This window comes from Saccopteryx bilineata, chromosome 11, assembly GCF_036850765.1.
Source record: "Saccopteryx bilineata isolate mSacBil1 chromosome 11, mSacBil1_pri_phased_curated, whole genome shotgun sequence".
NCBI lineage: Eukaryota > Metazoa > Chordata > Mammalia > Chiroptera > Emballonuridae > Saccopteryx > Saccopteryx bilineata.
In genome coordinates, this window is record NC_089500.1 from 48447684 (window position 1) to 48459177 (window position 11494).

General features: G+C 44.3%; 1 pseudogene; it reads left to right on the forward strand.

Annotated features, from left to right (window-relative positions):
* Nucleotides 1-10389: 10389 nt before the first annotated feature.
* On the forward strand, nt 10390-11203 carry LOC136315054 (calmodulin-like; annotated as a pseudogene).
* The last annotated feature ends 291 nt before the right edge of the window (nt 11204-11494 follow it).

Here is an 11494-nt window from a genome sequence, read left to right on the forward strand (position 1 = left end):
GAAGCATCAATCATCAGTTTTTCATTGGGACTCCTTAGTTGTTCATTGAGTGCTTTCTCATATGTGCCTTGACCGCGGGCCTTCAGCAGGCCAAGTAACCCCTTGCTGGATTCAAGCTAGTGAGTTTTTTCCTCAAACCAGATGAGCCCACGTTTGTATTATCTATATATACAATATATATAATTGTATATATTGTATATATTGTTCGAGACCTCGGGATCTCGAACCTGGGTCCTCTGCATCCCAGTCTGATGCTTTATCCACTGCGCCACCACCTGGTCAGGCATATTTTTTTGAAGTTAGAAGCAGGGAAGCAGTCAGACAGACTCCCATATACACCCGACTGGGATCCACCTGGCATGTCCACCAAGGGATGATGCTCTGCTCATCTGGGGCGTTGCTCTGTTGAGGCCGGAGTCATTCTAGTGCCTGAGGCAGAGGCCATGGAGCCGTCCTCAGTGCCCAGGCCAACTTTGATTCAGTGGAGCCTTGGCTGCGGGAGGGGAAGAGAGAGATAGAAAGGAAGAAGAGGGAGATGGGTGGAGAAGCAGATGGGCACTTCTCTTGTGTGCTCTGACCGGGAATTGAACCTGGGACTTCCACACACTGGGCCAACGCTCTATCACTGAGCCAACTGGCCAGGGCCCTCGTTTGCCCATTTTTTTTTTTTTTTTTTTTTTTTGTATCTTTCCGAAGCTGGAAACGGGGAGAGACAGCCAGACAGACTCCCGCATGTGCCCGACCAGGATCCACCCGGCACGCCCACCAGGGGGCGATGCTCTGCCCCTCCAGGGCGTCGCTCTGCCGCAACCAGAGCCACTCCAGCGCCTGGGGCAGAGGCCAAGGAACCATCCCCAGCGCCGGGCCATCCTTGCTCCAATGGAGCCTCGGCTGCGGGAGGGGAAGAGATAGACAGAGAGGAAGGAGAGGGGGAGGGGTGGAGAGGCAGATGGGCGCCTCTCCTGTGTGCCCTGGCCAGGAATTGAACCTGGGACCCCCGCACGCCAGGCCGATGCTCCACCACTGAGCCAACCGGCCAGGTTTTGCCCATTTTTTAATTGGATTGTTTACCTTCCTGGTGTTGAATTTTAGAAGTTCTTTATACATTTTGGTTATTAACCCCTTATTAGACGTATTGGTGAATATGTTCTCCCATTGTGTAGGTTGTCTTTTTATTTTGTTAATGGTGTCTTTTGCTGTGCATAAGCTTTTCAGTTTGATATAGTCTCGTTTGTTTATCTTGTTCTTTATTTCACTTGCTTGTGGAGATAAATTGGCAAAAATATTGCTGCGAGAGATATCGGAGAGTTTACTGCCTATGTTTTCTTCCAAGATGTTTATGGTTTTTCAGCTTACATTTAAATCTTTTATCCATTTTGAGTTTATTTTTGTGAATGGTGTAAGTTGGTGGTCTATTTTTATTTATTTATTTTGCATGTACCTGTCCAATTTTCCCATCACCATTTATTAAAGAGATTGTCTTTACTTCATTGTATGCTCTTACCTCTTTTGTCAAATATCAACTGACCATAAAGGCATGAATTTATTTCTGGGTTCTCTGTTCTATTCCATTGATCTGTATGCCTCTTTAGTCAGTTAATCTTAATAGATATTTTGAAAGTCTTCTATAATCTATAGAACATCTTAGAGAAACATCAAAGTGCTCAATCCACAATTGTCTGTGTCTTCTTAGTATATATAGCTGATATATATATATATCATATATATATATATGTTACAATTTCTTCTTTTCATTACACTTTTTGGCAAAGCTCCACTTTTTAATATTTTTTGAAAGAGATTTTATTTATTGATTTTATAGAGGATGGGGGGTACTAGAAGTAATTGCTTCACTCTAGCTGTTCATTGGTTGCTTGTTATATGTGCCTTGACTGGGCAAGGCCAGGGTTTTGGACGGTGACCTTGGCATTTCAGCTTGTCATTCTATCTACTGTGCCACCACAGGTCAGGCAAAATTCCACTTTATTTATTTATTTATTTATTTATTTATTTATTTTTAGTGAGAGATTGAGAGAGAGAGAGAGAGAGAGAGAGAGAGAAGGAGGAATGAACAAGGATAGACAGACAGGAAGGGAGAGAGATGAGAAGAATCAACTTATAGTTGTAGGACCTTTGTTGTTCATTGATTGCTATCTCATTATGTGCCTTGACTGGGGAACTCTGGCCAAGCCAGTGACCCCTTGCTCAAGCCAGTGACCTTGGGCTTCAAGCCAGCGACCCTTGGGTCATGTCTGTAATCCCCCACTCAAGCTGGTGACTCTGTGCTCAAGCTGGTGAGTATGCCTTCAAGCTGGATGAGCCCGCACTCAAGCTGGTGACCTCGGGTTCCGAACCTGGGTCTTCAGCGTCCCAGGCCAAGGCTCTCTCCCCTGTACCACTGCCTGGTCAGGCAAAGTTCCACTTTTTAAAAAAAGTTTTTTACTGTACCTAGTGGTGCTCTGGGAATAATCAATTACAGAATTTGGCCTCCAGTTACATTACTAAAATTTCCCTTTTCTACCTTGATTTGCTAAAAGATTGATTTCTTAAAACTTATTTTAAGTATGGAGATGCTGTGGAGTGGTAGGCACTTTATCACCAGTTTTACCGTGTTTCTAAATGTCTTTATCATATTTCTTTTTTTAATGTTTATTTTATTGATTTAGAGAGAGGAAGGGAGAGAAAAACAGGAACATTGATCTATTGCTGCATGTGTATACCCTGACCAGGGATCGAACCAGCAATCTCTGTGCTTGAAGATGCTCCAATAAACTGAGCTATCTGGCCAGGGCTATCATATATATATATGGTGTGTGTGTGTGTGTGTGTGTGTGTGTGTGTGTAGAGGGGGACAGATAGGGACAGACAGACAGGAAGGGAGAGAGATGAGAAGCATCAATTCTTCATTGCATCTCCTTAGTTGTTCAGTGATAGCTTTCTCATATGTGCCTTGACCGGAAAGCCACAGCAGATTGAGTGACCCCTTGTTCAAGCCAGTGACCTTGGGCTCAAGCTGGTAAGCCTTGCTCAAACCAGATGAACCCACCCTCAAGCTGGCAACCTCAGGGTTTCGAACTTGAGTCCTCTGTGTCCCGGTCCACTGCTCTATCCATTGTGCCACCACCAGGTCAGGCTCATATTTCTATTATAATTCTCTTGCTAATAATATTACTAACCTTTGCATAATCACAGTAGCTACTAGACACCCTTCTAAGTATTTGATACATACAACACATGATGATGCTAGTTTTTGAAACATAAAACACAGGAGAAAAAGCTGGTTAGAAGGAAAGAAAATGATAAATAACTCAAGTTTTGGACATGTTGGGTTTGAGATACCAGAGGACAGAGGGTGTCTCATGGAAGACAGCCGGTGGGAAACATGAATTTGAGTGAGAAGTCAGGAGCACTGCCAGGGCTGGGGATAGATTGGGACTGAATAATAAGCCTGGAAGAGCTGCAGCCATGGAACAATTGAGGCTGCTAAGGAGAGAGCGAGAATGCAGTGCCCACTCAGCCCAGCGCCAGCCCTGAGCTGAGCCCCAGAGAGGGGTTGGGATTCATCAGGCAGGAAGGCAGGATAAGACATTGCAGGCAAAGGAAATAGTGGTGGCATGGAGCCTGCATGCTCCCTGGTAACCCCTGTTCCACTCTCTGTCTCCACTATTTTGACTATTTGGATACAGCACGAGTGGGATCATGCATGTCACCGGCCATGTCTGGCTGGCTAAGAGCTCTAGTTCTTATGCTGGCTGTGCAGCAAAATCACCTGAAGAGCTTTGAAAAAGTACAAATGTCTGGGCCCCAAAATGAGAGATTCTGAGTCATGTGGTCTGAGGTAGAGGGCCAAACTTCTGCATTAAAAAAAAAAAAGTGCGAACACCTGCTGTGGAAGGAGAGGACCAGAAGAGAATAGAGTCCTATAACTTAATGAAAGAGAGGCTGAAGGCTAGCAGAGTGGCAATACCAAAAAAATGCCTTGCAAGAGGGTTAGAAGGAAGAGGACTCCTAGCAGCAATGGGTTAGCCAAACAAATTTTCATCAGAAGCCTTGACAGAGCTGTTTCACTAGAGTGATAAGGAAGGATAATTGGTGGAACAAGTCTGTTGGTCAAATAAGTTTGTAAATATGATATATAAGTTGGCTCGCTTATAGTTTGCTTACAGGCTGTTGTTATAGCCTTAGGCTTAGTTTTAGGACTAAGCTTTTCCCCACACCCTTGACTGTTGCATGATAGGGATGGTGCACTCTTATGAGGAATCCTATCATGCCTCAGATAAGTGACTTTGTATCAGAGACTTCCTTGTTTGTATATTGGATTAAAGGTTTTGATTTCTACACTATAAAATTGGGCAGACCGGGGGCTTGCTCTCTCTCGGTTCCTGAGATTAGCATTAAAGAGGAGAGTAGAGAAAGGCCAGGTGGAGGAGAGGACAAGCAGCCAAGATGGCGGAGTGCTGAAGGAGAAGCCAGTTTGTGCAGTTTGTGTAGAGAGAAGGAAATGGGGAACAGAGGTGAATAAGGCTGCTGAGGTTAAAAACCTTTGATTCTAGGAAACTTGGATAAGTCAGTGGCTTTGGAAGCCCTGAATGGAAAGGAAAGTGTTTTCCCAGTGTGTGTATTTCTTGCTCACTGGGTGCAAGCTAGGATTAAAGCTAATGGCCCACCAGTTCTTAGCTCTGTTGTTTCATTACTGTCTGTCTGAATCAAATGCGAACCTGCACGGGCCAGGCGGCTGTGATGGTGGCCGTGGCTTTACAAAGTCTTCTGGGACATTGGAGAAATCAGGATCAAATTTATGGATAGAAAGGGGAAGGCCGCCCTGTCTGGTTGGCTCAGTGGTAGAGCGTTCTCCACTTGATGCCTGGTCAGGACACACAGGAGAAATAACCACCTGCTTCTCTACCCCTCTCCCTCCCCCTTCTCTTTCTTCTTCCCAGAGCCATGGCTCAAATTGTTGCAGGAAAGCAATCTAATAGAGGACAGACACTCAGACAACTGTATAAGAGGAAAAAGAGAATTTATTAAAGCTGGCAGAGCACGCAGGGCCTGTGGCTCCAAAGACACATGCTCCCTGAAATTAGATTTCTTACATCTTATATACTCTTTACAGAACACAAGTTCACATATATGGATTTCATGATTCCTTTGTCTAGAGGTACATATGTCAATCACACAATTTCAGGATGGGAGGGGGCTTACATGATGTCAGAGGAAAAGTGTTTGTAAATTGCCCATTAAGGAGAAAGAAAGGGGAGAGGAAAGGGCTACTCAAATCTCCCTTCCTCCTCTCACATTCCTGACTGTTTACCTTCTTCCTCACAGGTGTGGGGAAGGAAGGGGGTCCGAGTCTCCTTCCTTCTTTCATTCAAAACCTTCTAGTAGGAAAACCTCTCCATTTACTATATAACAGCCCTTCCTGAGCAGGAATGCGATCAGCCATCTTGAGCTGGTGTAAATCACATACAAGTATAAAAATCCTATTTACAAAATCCCTTTGAATGCTTGGCCTAAATCATAAAATGCCTTTTCAGCCTCTTAGTAAAAGGGGCTTTCTTATCTCAGAATGGTTCCAGCAAGTTGGCCCTGGGCACTAAGGATGACTCCATGGCCTTGCCTCAGGTGCTAAAATAGCTTGGTTGTGGAGCAACCAAGCTGTAGCCTCAGATGGCCAGAGCATCTCTGGGTAGGGGGCTGGCAGGGTAGATACCTGTGTTGTAAAGTGCCAAAAGCTACAGAACTAATATTAATATTTTAGGAAGCTTAAAGAACATTTTGTTGATTTGAGCTGGGCATACAGAAAGGATTTGTGGATGACCTCTCTGTACTTGTGTGATTAGCATAAAACTAAAATGGCTGATGGCATTGTGTTGTAAATGCAGAAGAGGAAGGAGACTTGGATTCTCTGACCTTCCCACATACCTATGGAGAAAAGCGTGAATAGCTAGCCAGGTACAGGAAGAAAAAGATTAAATTAAAATCTTTTCTTATACTGATGAACCATTTACAGGCATTTGTCCCTATGGAAACTACCCCTCCCCTCTGAAAGCATGTAGTTAATGTATGCATCTCTAAACAAAAGGTATAAACTTTTGCCGTGATGTCAGGTTTTCTCCCTTCCCATGTTAAATTAGGAGTATATGAACAGCCCCTGAACTATTTTGGGGGTCTGCACAATTTGGGTCTGTTGCCCTGTGTCAGCCATATGCGGCCAGCATACTTAATACATTTCCTCCTTTAATAAAACTTTTCAAAAACTTATTTGGACTATGTGCCTCTACAAACACCCATGGAATTGTGGATTAGGTGCTTTACAACACCTGGTTGGGGCATGTATGGCCAGTAGCCACGGCCACCATCACAGCTGCCTGGCCCGTGCGGTTCACTTTTGATTTGGATAGATGGTAATGAAACAACGGAGCCAAGAACTGGTGGGCTATCATCTTTATCCTAGCTTGCACCTGGCGGGCAAGAAATACACACACTGGGAAAACACTTCTCTTTCCATTCAGGGCTCCGAAAGCCACTGACTTATCCGAGTTTCCTAGAATCAAAGTTTTCTACCTTGCCAGCCTTATGCACCTCTGTTCCCCATCTCCTTCTCCCTGCACAAACTGGCTTCTCCTTCAGCACTCCACCATCTTGGCTGCTTCCCTCCTCCACCTGGCCTTTCTCTACTCTCCTCTCTAATGCTAATCTCAGGAACCGAGAGAGAGCAAGCTCCCGGTCTGCCCCATTTTATAGTGTAGAAATCAAAACCTTTAATCCAATATACAAACAAGGAAGTCTCTGATACAAAGTCACTTAGGATGGGAAAGGCTTAGTCTTAAAACTAAGTTTTAAACTAAGTTTTAAGACTAAGCCTTAGGGTATAAAACCCTGCCTGCTTACAGTCTGTCCCCCACACCCAATGCAAACTATAAGCGAGCAAACCTATATATCATATTTACAAACTTATTTGACCAACAGTGCACATGTGGGAGTCTGTCTTTCTGCCTCCTTGCCCCCTCTCATCTGCTCACTTAATTAAAAAAAAGAAAGAAAGAGAAGGAAGGAAGGAGGGAAAGGAAGGAAGGAAGGAAAGAAGGAAGGAAGGAAGGAAGGAAAGGAAGGAAGGAAGGAAGGAAGGAAGGAAGGAAGGAAGGAAGGGAAGAAAGGAGGGAGGGAGGGAGGAAGAAAGAAAGAAAGAAAGAAAGGGAAAGGCTTCAGGATGAGTGGAGATGCAGATAAATTAGATTAAAAAAAGGATGCCAACTGAGAGACTGGATATCTGCTAGTTGCAATTTTCTTAGCAAAGCTGCAGGCAAACTCGTGGGAGGCCTCAGCTTTGGGGATTAACAACACAGGCTTTGGGGCCAGATTGCTGAGTCTCAAATTCAGGCTCTGTCATTTCCCTGCCCTGTGACCGTTATGCTTCAGATTTCTAATCTGTCAGTGGGGATCTTTAAATACTATTTTCTGCTCTGTAGGGTTATTGTGACAGAATGAGTTACTGCGGTAATGTTCTTAAGCCAGCACCTGGCACACAGTAAGAACTCAGATTTGTTAACAACTGTGGAGGCGAGGATAAGGCTTGATGGCAGGATCCCCGATGAGGGGAATGGGAAAAGATGCCGACAGGAGCTGAAGAGAGTTTCAAATCAGTTAGGAGTTCATTGGCATTCAGAAGCAGGAGGAGGCAAAGGAAGGAATCATCCAGGCAAAGGTCCAAGAGATTAGTGGCTGTAAGGAGGTAGGAATGCAGCCGGAGAGAGAGCTAGGGCTTGAGGGAGAAATTCAACAGGATAGTCACGTTTTAGGGCTCCTGCTTCAAAGTGTATTTCACCCTATCAACTGCTTTCAAACTCATCCAGTCTGGTGGTTCTTCAAAGACGCCTCAGGGATAATTCTTTCAACCAGAGTCTTTATTTGCATTGGTTTACACAAGGAAGAGTTGGGGGAAAAAGGTGTAGAGGGGAGGAAGAAGTATTTATTTTTTGTAAAATTTTGTTGGAAAATAAAGGTTTTCTTTGTGGTTTGCCTGCTTGTTTGTTTTGGTTTGAAACACACTGCCCTTCGGTGGGATGAATTTGGGATTGAATTGAGAATTAAAAACACCTACTTTATAAAGTTGTTCTAAGGATTAAATGAGATAATGTGTACAAACAATCACAGTGTCTGGCACTTAGTAGGGACTCAATAAATTTCAAGCTCCCCCCCCATACATCCCTAAAACGGGAATTGACAATGTGGAAACATGGACTTTGATCCTGCCCTAGCCAAAGCAGCCGCGTGGTTTCGGCTGGGTCGCTTACTTTCTTTGGGTCTCAGTTTTCTTATTTGTGAAACCAGTGGGCTGCACTAGAAGATGACTGACCCATGGAGTTCTAACATCCCCTCCTGCTGGCTCTCTGAGGGCTGGGATTAAACAGCATAGAGCCCCGTGTGGCGTTTTTGGAGGTTTGCCTGCGCCACCTTGTGGTAGAAGCGGATAGTGCCGTCAACGGGCTAGGCTAGACTGAAGACCCAGAGACCCAGGAAGCTTTCTAGTTGGGCTTTTATTTATATACAGAAAAATCTCTTCAAGGACAGGGATCAAGAGTGCTCTTTTTCTTCTTCTTTTTTTTCCAAGTGAGAGTTGGGGAGACAGAGAGACAGATTCCCGCATGTGTTCCCCCACGGATCCCACTAACCCCCGTCTGGGGCGAATGCTCTGCGCATCTGGGGCTCTGTTCACAACCAGATTTTCTTAGCACCTGAGTTGGAGGCCCCACAAAGCCCTCCTCAGCGCCCATGTCGATGAGCTGGAACCAAGCAAACCATGGCTGTGGGAGGGTAAGAATGAGAGAGAGAGAGAGAGAGAGGAGGGGCAGAGGGAAGGGTGGAGAAGTAAACAGTTGCTTCTCCTATGTGCCCTGACTGGAATTGGAACTTGGGATATACACACGATCCATGACACTTTACCCTGCAGGGCCAAGAGTGCTCTTTTGTTAGAATAAATTGAGGATAAACTGGATATGGAGCAGTAGCCAGCATCTCATTGTGGCAACCTGAATAACTCAACACATGTGAATAATTTATGACATGCTCAGCCTGTTGGAAAGAGAAGGAAGGCCAATAACAGTCAAAACTTACTTGGGATCTGCTTACCTCAATTCGATGTTTCTTTATTTAAGCAGTGACCTTGAAAATGACCCCATCTTCATATTCAGGCCGATCTCATGAGCTTCCCAGGATAGCGGTAAAACTGCTCCGTGGTGTGCTGGTCATGTCACTGCACTTTTGAGCTGAAATAAAGTCAAGGCCACTTTACAACGAGCTGCAATGGCTTCTTTGTCCCTAAAGTGTTTTTAAAATGACTGATTAGTAATATTTGAGATCCAGGTACAATTTTAGAAGGTTACTGGATCAAAAGCTTCTGGGGAAAAAAAAAAAAAAAAAAAAAGCTTCTGGGAATGGCCTTGGATTATAAATTTCCTACCCGTAGGTGGAGAGGGTGCCTGAAACAAAGGCTGTTGGGAAACAAATACAGTAAAATGAAAACAGAGCAGAAGTCAGAGGGAGATTTTCTGCCATTGTGCTAATCCTTGAACCCTTGAGGAATGAGACCTGTGACTCCAGTTTTGGGCTGCATATACCCACCCACTTCCTAGGCTAAATCCTACTTGTGTGTATTGTCTGTTTCAGCAAAGCTTCAGACTAAAGAACTAGTTTCAAAAATTGTTCAGAAGAGCTCCTATTCCTTTACATTTAGGGTCATTTTATTTATGAAGAAATATGTGAGGCAGACTCCCACATGCACCCCAACCAGGATCCACCTGGCAACCCCATCAAAGGCCTATGCTCGAGTACCAAGCTATTTTTAGTGCCTGAGGCTGATGCACTCCAACGGAGCCATCCTCAGCACTCGGGGCCCTGCTTGAACCAATTGAGCCACTGACTGTGGAAGTGGAAGAGGGAGAGAAGAGGGAAGGGGAGGGAGGGGAGAGACAGGTGGTTGCTTCTTCTGTGTGCCCTGACTGGAATCAAACCCAGGACGTCCATACGCTGGGCCGATGCTCTATGCACTGAGCCACTGGCCAGGGTCATGAATAAAATCTTATCATTTGCAATAGCATAGATGGACCTAGGGGCATTATGCTAAGTATAATAAGTCAGACAAAGTAATATAAACACTATATGATTTCACTTATATGTGGGATCTAAAGAACAAAACAAAAAAACAAGCAAACAAAATAGAAATAGACTCGCGGATGTGAGAGCAGAATGACAGTTGACAGAGGGGAGGGTGCTTGGGGCGGGGTGAAAAAGGCGAAGGGATTAAGAAGTACATATTGGAATCTGAGTGGAGCAAGCCAGCTGAGTGGTTGTGTGGTTGTGTCTCAGAGACTGGTAGGTAGCACTTGCAGCATGGCTGACCAACTGACTGAAGAGCAGATTGTAGAATTCAAAGAAGTTTTTCACTATTTGATAAGGATGATGATGAAACTATAACAACAGAAGAACTGGACACTGTAATGAAGTCTCTTGGGTAGAATCCCACACAGAAGCAGGTTACTGGATGCTGATGGTAATGGTACAATTGACTTCCAGGGATTTCTGACAATGATAGCAATAAAGTTGAAAGACACAGATAGTGAAGAAGAAAATAGAGAAGCATCTGTGTGGTTGATAAGAAAGGCAATGGCATTCTTATTATTAATACTAATCTTAGTGCAGCAGAGATTTTTTTTAAAATTTGTAACAGAGACAAAGAGAGAAAGACAGTGAGAGGGACAGATAGGGACAGACAGACAGGAAGGGAGAGAGATGAGAAACATCAATTCTTTGTTGTGGCACCTTAGTTGTTCATTGATTGCTTTCTCACATGTGCCTTCACTGGGGGCTGCAGCAGACGGAGTGACCCCATGCTCAAGCCAGCAACCTTGGGCTCAAGCTGGTGTACCTTGCTCAAACCAGATGAACCCGCACTCAGGCCGTGACCTTGGGGTTTCTAAGCTGAGTCCTCTGCGTCCCAGTCTGACGCTTTATCCACTGCGCCACCACCTGGTCAGGCAGTGCAGCAGAGCTTAATCATGTGATGACAAGCGTTGGAGAGAAGAAGTTAACAGATAAAGAGGTTGATGAAATGATCAGGGAAGCAGATATTGATGGTGATGGTCAAGTAAAGTATGAAGAATTTGGACAAATGGTGACAGCAAGGTGGAGCCGTTGTACTGAATAGGTTAAATTTCTTTCTTTTTTTAAATCTCAATTTATTTTAGAGAGAGGAGAGAAAAAGGGAGAAGAGCAGGAAGCACCAACTCCCATATGTGTCTTGATCAGGCAAGCCAAGGGTTTTGAACTAGCGACCTCAGCGTTCCAGGTCGATGCTTTATCCACTGTGCTGCACAGGTCAAGCCTAGGTTAAATTTCTTGTATAAATCATTTATTTTCCTTTTCTTTGTAACTAATCTGTAAAATGTTTCTTCTATGGTAAAAAAATAGCATGTACAGTAATTAAGACTTTATTTCT